Source organism: Sphaeramia orbicularis, chromosome 7, assembly GCF_902148855.1.
Source record: "Sphaeramia orbicularis chromosome 7, fSphaOr1.1, whole genome shotgun sequence".
Classification (NCBI taxonomy): domain Eukaryota; kingdom Metazoa; phylum Chordata; class Actinopteri; order Kurtiformes; family Apogonidae; genus Sphaeramia; species Sphaeramia orbicularis.
Genome location: NC_043963.1, coordinates 53,087,352 through 53,097,082, shown reverse-complemented (window position 1 = coordinate 53,097,082; position 9,731 = coordinate 53,087,352). Strand labels below are relative to the sequence as shown.

Sequence of the window (9,731 nt, the reverse complement as noted above, 5' to 3'; positions counted from 1 at the left end):
ATGGCCTGTGCAGCCCTGGCGCTCACATACCTCTTTCATGTGCCCCTCTGGCCTCGGGGGCCACTTCCTGCACGCGAGTATGTGTACGGAGAACGCAGCGCTCGTTCCTGGCCTTCAGTGCACTTCATTACCACCACACAGATTTTCAGCCTGCCCAACAACACATCAGAGAGACTGGGGAAAGTAGTAGGAGAGAGGAGAGGAGTGTGAAAAGATAAAAGAATTGACAATGAGTAAGAAGGAGACCGCAATGGAGCCGAGATATGAGGGGGTGAAACTGACAGAGGAGTGTATGTAGGCGCTGAAAAAGCTGCAAGAGAAATTAGCAAACAGAGATAGAGGGGAGGTAGTCCAATTTGACGGAGATGGAGTGGTAGAAAGGGATACAAAGACAGAAAGTGAGAGTTGTATTGTGTTGTTTGTTTGTTTGAAGCTATTCTCACTTTGAACCAATAACACTAATGAAGCATGGAGGCAGCAGGGGGAACCAAAAGCTTTGTAGGAACTAAACACACCCGCAACAAACAACTAACAAACATGTTGGGGAAGTAGGAAGCAAGTTGGGAGTGTTTTTTTAAGGAAGACAAGAAAGTGTTGAGGTGCAATTACAATATTCACGGATAATTTTATTTGTCAGTGTTTTACCAGTGTTAGCAACGTATGTAATGTTGAGCATAAAGGCTCATTTATGCTCAACATTAAATACGCATGGGTATATGGACGGAGCGTTCTGTCCGTGTTTATATTCCTGTTTGTCTTGTGCGACAGGGCTCGTGACTGCGACTGAATTACGGTCGCATGCGCCTGAGAATTTCGGTAGTGCGACTGTTTTTGAGATTACGATCGCACGGTGCGCCAATAAAAAAATGAGCGAAAATTAATACGTGCGCCTAGAATAATGGCTGCAGAAGTAACTCGTCAGCTGAAAATAAACAAGCTCCACGTCCCGCTGACTGAAGCGGAAAATCTAGTCCCCGCCCCCTCGCATGCGCAGGCGGCATAAACAAAGGGATCGAATAACTCCACCGACGTTTGAAACAATCTCCCGCCAAACCCGGTTAGTAGCGCGGGCGTTGTTCCAAGTATTTTCCCATGACGTAATGTATCCTGCAAGTCAGATGATCATGTTGCGCGAATCAACTTGCTACACGATCAGCTGACCGTAACCAGCGAATCGAGGGGCTAATGAATAAACAACAAGCGGTATCCAGACGTGTACATGATTCGTCAAAAATTTCTGCGAGCCTGTGGGCGTTGTTTGTGTAAACAGGGAAGATGAAGCGCTCTATTTTCTGATTATTTTTTGATGGCTTCTGTTTCAAAAGATTCGTCTTTCTTCTCCAAGAACCAACTAAAGTATATACCACACATTGACAATTGTTTTGCACCTGTGTCAATGTAAGCTTTTTCTTTCATACTCTATTCAAATACTTTATTCTAGGTTGTTAACATTGCTTAAATACATATAGGAATATTACTTAGTATGGCCAAGAGTTTTGCTTGTTCTCCAAATTTTTTATATAATAGTGGTGCGCCTAGATTTTAGCCTGTGCTCCTAACTTTTTAGGGTTAGGAGCACAGTGCTCCTAGGTCAAAAAGTTAATTTTGAGCCCTGTGCGAGCTTGCGAATATGAACCCAAATGGAGGAAACGGAGCAGTAACACTGGAAATTGTGGGGACAGGTTTGAGAATTGAAAATTATTTCTAGAAAGGGTGGAAGTTTTCGAAAAGCAACTGCATGAGTTGGTGAAAAACTACCGAAACATTTTCCGACAACTAGCATTTTCAATATCAACATTCTTAATACAGCGACTCGTCCAGTGTGTACCCGGCCTTCGCCCGTAGGTAGGTGGGATAGACTCCAGCACCCTCTGCGACACTAGTGAGGATAAGGCGGGTTCAGAAGATAAATGAATAAATGAACATTAGTAACACCTCCTCTGTCCCTGCCATGTTTGTAGTTATTGACTCTTTCCTTCTCTCTTAAACCTCTACTCTTCTTCTTAGTATGTAGTCAGTCTGTTCATTCAGAGCGGCGCCCTCTGGTGGGCTGATTGCCACACACTCATTCCAACACAATGGACACATGGAAGTATAAAGGCAGTGACACTGGACAACTTTTGAAACTGACGTACATACTGACATACATAAAGTGATCATAAATGGGCCTTACAACCTCAGCACTTCCACCACTGCTTTAGATTAAAAGTCATTTAGTGTTTCACTGGATAGAAACCATTTACTTCTTAAGATGGATATTATTGAGAAATGTATTATCCTGTGACAAAACTAGGCTAAGACATAAGCAAATATGTTCTCTGAATGTGACTGAAATCCAACAACACCACTTTAGATTATTAATTAGAGCAACACAGTGTTGAGGACAGTATGAGTACATCGATTTTTTGTTTTGTTTTGTTTTGTTTAATTAAAGTGATAGAGGTGTTCAGTGTGACTAAGTGGCGCCAGGCACCAGGAGTTTATCTGACTTTGTTTTTGCCAAGTCTGTATTTGGGGACCAGCCTGTAGTTGGTCATGCCGCCGCACACTGGTCATTATCTGAGACAAACCCAGTCTCTGATTGAGGAAATATACTGAGCAAATACATTATGTAATGGTAATGAAATGTTTTGAGTAGGGTTGTAAACATGGTGTGAACTGTGTCCTATTAGGGTAAAGACACATTAGCAGCACAGATTCAGAGATACCAAAGTCAGAGGTGGACATGGAGCTGTTGTAGTTTCTCTTTGTTTTTTGTTTTGTCCATCTGTTCTCAAACACTGGCTCGGGATCCAAAGATGGGTCACTACAGATTTTGTTTGGATGATGAAATACATTTTTGTACTCAATGTTTGTATTTTTCTGATGATTTTACATGTAAAATTGGTCCATAAAGGACTAGTGTGCATAGTTTTAGGACTAGAGTGCACAGTTTTACAGATGAAGACAAAATAAGTTATCACACATAAAAGCACTTATATTTGAAAGCTAATGGGGAACCATCATCTTTGAAGAAAATGCCTTTGGAAAATAATCTTAAATGTAGGAAATTGTGGGAGAAGATGACTCGATCTTTTGTTGAATTCAGAATGTAATAAATCAACATTAGAAATCACGGTTATGTTTAATAGTGAAAGTCACAGCTGTGTGTTATTCAGTTATTTCAGAGAGTTTGATAGGGGCAGGAAAATATAGAGGAGGAAGAAAAACGACACACCCAGTGCATGATGGGTCATTAGTGATGCCTTTCAGTTGGATTCAAGGATGTGCAGACCTTTGTTACTGTAATCGCTGTAGCTACACATGCAAAGGGCATTTAAGTCTGAAAAACATTTCCAGTGGCTCATTTACACTGTGGTATTAAAATAATCTAAATGAAAGCTGAGAGCCAGACCACTCCAAGAAGTTTGATGTGAGCAGATTTTTATAGCATTAATAGATTTTCAGAGGAAGAAAAAAAACCCACACAAAACAACAGGGAGATCAACCCTTTGTACCTGTGGTGTGTGCCCGTTCTGATGTTCTCAGAAAATGTCCTCAGAGTGCATTTGAACAGGAATGAGGGACTGATGTGAAACCATGGAAACAAACCAGACAAAAACTCTCCGGGCTGAATCACTCAGGCGCAATTACTCTACAGCCTCCACTTTTGCCATTCCATTCCTCTTTTTTCTTTCCCTTTTTCAGTCATGTCTTCATTGCCTCTGAGAAATGTAGTAACAGGGTGCCTGGATCTGACCATGTTGATGACAGCGATGGGATGTATTTCAGATACAGAAACAGACACATCCACAGAGAGAGACTATATGAGATTAATGTGAGGCTGCAGTTATTGTATAGATCAGGGGTGTCAAACATACGGCCCACGGGCCAAAACCGGCCCACCAAAGGGTCCAGTCCGGGTTGTGGAATGAACTTGTAAAAGCAAAATGATCCTGATGATATTAACAATCAAGGCTATCACAATCATTTTAGCTCAGGGTCCACATATAGACTAATTCAATGTCAAGTGGGTCGGACCACCAAAATATAACATAATAATCCATAAATAAGGACAACTCCAAATTTTCTCTATATTTTAGAGTGAAGTAACATTACATTATACAAATACTTGCATCTACAAACTAGTTTTTAAAAAATGGGAATAATATGAACAACCTGAAATTTCTTGAGGAAAGTTGCAGTTGTAACAGAATTCTGCCATGTAAACATCATGTATCATTTAAACATTTGCATTACGGGGAGAAGTGGGTCTACAAATGCACAAAACATTTTATAACAGGCAGAATATTATTAAAATTGCACTTATTTCTCTTAAGACATGTCAGGTTGTTCATTTTTGTGCTGGTTATTCATATTTTTTGTGAAAGGTTGGTTTGTAAATATAAACATTTTGATTTCATTTTCCTTTTTTACAATAAAACAAAGAGCAAATTTTGAAGTTGTCATTATTTATAGATAACCAGGGACCTCTCTGCAGCTGTTTTCAGACCGACAGAGAACCATGCCAGTGCCGGTTCCCACACCTAATCTCGAACCGGCTAACATGTTCACACTGAAAATCAGAGCATTCGGGAACCAAAAATTTGGTTCCCGGTGGCCACAAAGTAAAACTTGGTTTTTCTAAGCAAACTGTGACAACATGAGTGGACGTCACCAGGTTGATCCGTGTTCGCCTGCTGACGTTCCACCTCTGGATTCGGTGTTGCCACCTTCTTCTCAACAGCAGAAGTTGTAGCATGGCTTGGTGCAGATAAATAATGATCTGCATTAAGAGTACAAATGCTTGCAGGTAGTCGATGATGCGATCCATAGAACTGTTGTTATTTTCTCTACCGTGAACACATCCACATTTGTATGGCTGTGTTTTTTTTTTTGTTTTTTTGTGGTGGCAAAGCAACAGCCTCTATCAATGATGCATCATGGGCTCGCATAATGGAATGAACATGGGCCGTTCAGAGGCAACCACTTCAGTTCCCAGCATGGGTGTGGGAACCGGCTCCGACACCGGGCTGGCCGGTCTGAAAACAGCTTGAGGGAAGTTTGCATGTTTTCCCTGTGTTTGTGTGCTCCTCTCCAGGTACTACGGCGTCCTCCACCGTCCAAAGACATGCACTGATAGGTTAGGGGGTCAACCTAAAACTGCCCATAGGTATGAATGTGAGAGTGATTGGGTGTTCGTCCCGCCCTGTGATGAACTGGCGACTTGTCCAGGTTGAACCCCGCCTTTGCCCATAGGTAGTGGGGATAGGCTCCAGCACCCCCTGCGACCCTAGTGAGGATAAAGTGGGTCAGAAGATGACTGAATGAATGAATTATTATAGATTATTATGTTATTATTTACTGGTCTGACCCACTTGAGATCAGATTAGGTTGTATTTGAACTAAAATGAGTTTGACAGCCCTGGTCTGGATGCTGTCCACATCGACCAAATAGAAAAAACACCAACAATGTAAATTAGCACAACAGTTGTCCTCCCCAGCTCTTCATCCATGACTACGGTTCCTCCTCCTGAAATAGACCTCCTTTTAGAATAACAGATACTGCAGTTTTCTAAAACATCGGGTCACTTCAGGTTTTAGTAATCACAATTAAAAAAAAATGTAGCTTTGGTTGAGGACTATTTACAGTAGCTTATTAATCCCCATTCTGTGCTTTAAGTTTTTTGTGCAGTAAGGCAGTGTTTAATATCGTACTGAATCAAAATAACCTCCAGCATGTGCTCTTCACAATGAAGGAACATCTCTCTCAAACAGGGTTCGTATGGAGTTAACAAGGTCTGTGACTATGACTACATGGGGGAAAAAAATACTGAAAATGAAATTCTTTGTTAATGGTTCCTATTTAAACATTAACAAAGAGATGTTATTTGATTAACTATTTGAGAAGATTTCCTAAGTTACTTTTTTTGACACAACAAATATCTGTCCACCTTTATAGGATACATGTATGTCAAGTGTTTGCTCCCGGAGGATTCTGTTGGGTTTCTGTAAATTGGCTTAGAGTCTGGTTTTGACCAACTCTATATGTAAAGTGTCATGAGATAACTTTTGTTATGAGTTTGGCAGTAGATAAATAAATTTGATTTGATGTATGTACTGGTCATGTTTAACTACAAATAGAGAGTTGTAGCTCGTGGAGATAAGAAGCTATTGTTGCCTACAAATGTGACTGATTTGAGTCCCACATGTTGTGTTTTATGTAGATTTGTTCAATAAATGAAGCTGGTAAACACATGGGTTGATAAGAACCACAAAGAGGTACATGTGATACAAAAAAAAAAAAAAACCCTGTAATTTCATCTTTGCCATGAAGGTGATAAATGACATATTGCTGTCATGCTATAAGAAATTATAGAATCAGGTGGTTCATAGTTCCTGATGGTCCATCATTATATCTCCAATATCTATTACTAGAAATCATCATGGTGATTTTAGGTCTATTTATGATTGTTGAAAAAGCTGCATGCGGTAATGTAGGCCTGCGACTGTAAATCTGCATGAAGGGTTTCACAAATATAACTGGACCAGGCTGTAGAGCAGGAGTATGCCCTGTTATGGACACTGACAGAAACATAGAGCTGGGGTAACCTGAACAAACCCATCTTAAAAGGTACCTGTAGAGAATATTTATTGTTACCTATCTCAAAAGATCACATACAGGTAGAATACTAGCAGTTCCATCAGGTAACTTAACATTACAGCCTGATGTCAATTACGCAGGAGTACTAAGTCACTGCTCCATCAGTCAGGCATGGTCAGCGACATGTCGCCTCCTTCATGGGCTGTTTCAGCAACAGCAGTAGTGACGCAGACTCATTGTATTGTCCTGATCACCTGGGCTGAGGTGGACTGGGTCACTGACACACTATCGTTCAGTGCTGGGTTGAATCTCTAGGACAATGGTGGAGTGTAAAGCTTACAGCTGCACAAACAGCAAGCACCAACTCGTGCTTTGCACTCAGTCGTGTTCACTGACTGCTGGTTGTTTACATTCATCACCTGGAAACAACAATGGTACGTCACTTACAGCTGGCAATGGCTGCTCCCCATTGGTTCTGCCCCTGCCCATAATTCACATAATGAAACGTTCCTGTGTGGTGCATTTATGGTGATATTGTTTACTGAATTTGCACCTCTCCTTGCTTATACGTAATATATAAAGTACAATTAATGGCGTAAGCATGACCATTACAGGTACACTTTAATATTCCAATGTGAGCAGAGGAAAAAGACCTGATACTGAAACCATAATGTTCCACCAGTGGACTTATATTAGAAAAAATGGATTCTTAATCATTTCAAATATATATGTATGTATATATCTAAATATTACATTAGATCTGTGGGTCAAATGGCTCAATTTGATTTGGCGGTTCAAAGACGAACCTGCAACAACAGGTTTGGTGTGAGTTTAGACCACCTGAGTACAGCTCCATCTTTCTCTTCCTTGTTTTGTGCTATATTCATAAGTAGTAGCTGCTGTTTTTTAAAGTCCAGATTGGAAATCACTGGTTTGTTACTGTACATTTACAGAATTTGAAAAACAAGAGATTGGGTGTTTTTTTGTACTTCCCCTTTATTCTTGAGTAAATACAGTTTATATATTTGTATGTGTTTTCTTTCCCTGCAGCTGGAGAAGAAAGAGGTGAGCCACCCTTCAAACCTCAATCTCAGATGACTATGGCCTCGAAAACTTCGATACACAATTTACTAATGAACCAGTACAGCTCACACCAGATGACGAGTAAGTATTGCTTGATAAACTCATCACTGCTATCATTAAAGTCACTCCTGTGTGAATAATTGACAGCACTTGTTGTGTATCAGCGAAGCACTCTCTGCATCAATGAAAATCAGTTCACAGAGGTTTGAGATTGCCTTTAAATAATTCACTTCTGCACCGATCAATTCTGCATTTGTGAATTTTCAAGCTGCTGCTTAAAGATATCTGTGACAAAAATAAATTATTACTCAATTCTGCAAGTTTGTGCCAGTGACAGATAAGGTCTAAATAATATAAAAATCTTCTTAAAATGTCATGATAAGTTACTGAAGTCAAACAGATATTCAAATTTCAACATAGAGGATGATAACACACCCATTTGATCTGGTTTACACTTTTAAGAAGAAAGCTGTCATATGTAATTGAAACAGTATTAAGCTTAAGGCAATCGTTAATCATAGTATTAGATGAATTGTCATGACATTTGATCATTAGTATGAAGGATGCCCCTAAATTGACATAAGCACTTGATTCCATAATAGAATCAGTAACCGAACAACTTGAGAAAAGTTCAAAAGAGATTAGAGCTGCAAGTGGTGATGACTGAGCCCTCGCACCTTCCCACAGTCTGATGTTTTTAATATTTAAAGAACACCTTCTCTAGTGCCCTGACCACACCAACATGGATATTTTCCTAAGTAGACACTGTCTTCCTGTTTTTAAAAAATACATATTCTGTCCGCACGACCTTTGTTTTAGTAAATATCTCCACATGACACCCCAAAAATGACTTCAGACTGGTCCAAATGTGCATTAAACCATAGCTGGTGTTGTTTGACCTGTGGACACCATGGATAATTTTGGATGAAGCAGAAGCAGAGGCTTTAATCTGTCATGAAGGTCAGCAGCCACAAGTTCACTTCTAAATGTAAGTTACCAAAAGTGTTGGTTGTGGTTGTGGAAGTGTATTCTTTAAAATGATGTGGATTTGTCCATCACGCTGGTCCGGTCCCCTCCCAAAGGTATCAGTGCTAACCTCGATCCACTGCAGATCATACGTTGATTTATACACCTGATTTGATGCTTCAGGTACAGCTTCATTACACAAAGAAATAACAGACATGAGCTGCTCATGTCTGTTATTACCTCCGCCAAGTGAAACAGTGGAGGTTGTTTTCATCGGGGTTTGACTGCCTGTTTGTCTGTTAGCAAGATAACTCAAAAAGTCATGGACGGATTTTCATGAACTTGTCAGGAAATATTGATACTGGCACATAGCAAATGATAAAATTTTGGTGGTGGGGTGGAGGGGCTGATCTGCCTTGGCGGAGGTCTGCGCTCTCAGAGTACTTTTCTAGATTTATTATTATTATTTTTATTATGCTCATGATGAGCATAATGGTGTGATGCCATTCTTTTCCAATCTATCAATTTTCCCTGAACACACAGACACACACAAACTAGAGTTTCCAAATATCTACACTTTGTAAAGTGTTCTTAAAAATCTCAAGTTTTGAAACCAAAAATCATATATGTGTGGATTATGTCACTCACAGTGGTGTATGAATGCATATTAATGTTAGTGGTGGTTGGAGGGGCCGTTTGGCGTGAATTGGTAGCCACGTTTTCATCAGCCTGCCCCAGGGCAGCTGTGGATACAAACGTAGTTTACCACCACCAGAGTGTGAAAGTGAGAGCAAATGAATAATGGATCAATAATGTAAAGCACTACAGAAATCTAATCCATCACAATCGTTGCACTTCTGGTCACATGACATGGGGTGGGGGTGGGGGGTTCAGTACAAAACCTTGAAGTAAGCTACTCTATAAGATTCAGACGTGACACAGGTGCTTTTATTTCACACTTATTGATTATATTGATACTTTATTAAAGTAATCGATCCTCAAATGAGTAGTATGTGAGTATTATACTGATACCACAGAATCAATATGCCCACCACTAAGAGCAGATTAGATTAACCCTGGCAACACAGACTGAATCTGA

The 9,731-nt window shown here is 40.1% G+C and overlaps 1 pseudogene; it reads left to right on the top strand.

Moving 5' to 3' along the window:
• LOC115422490 (protein kinase C zeta type-like) overlaps positions 1-9,731 on the top strand; it is a 61,477-nt pseudogene continuing 51,746 nt past the window's right edge.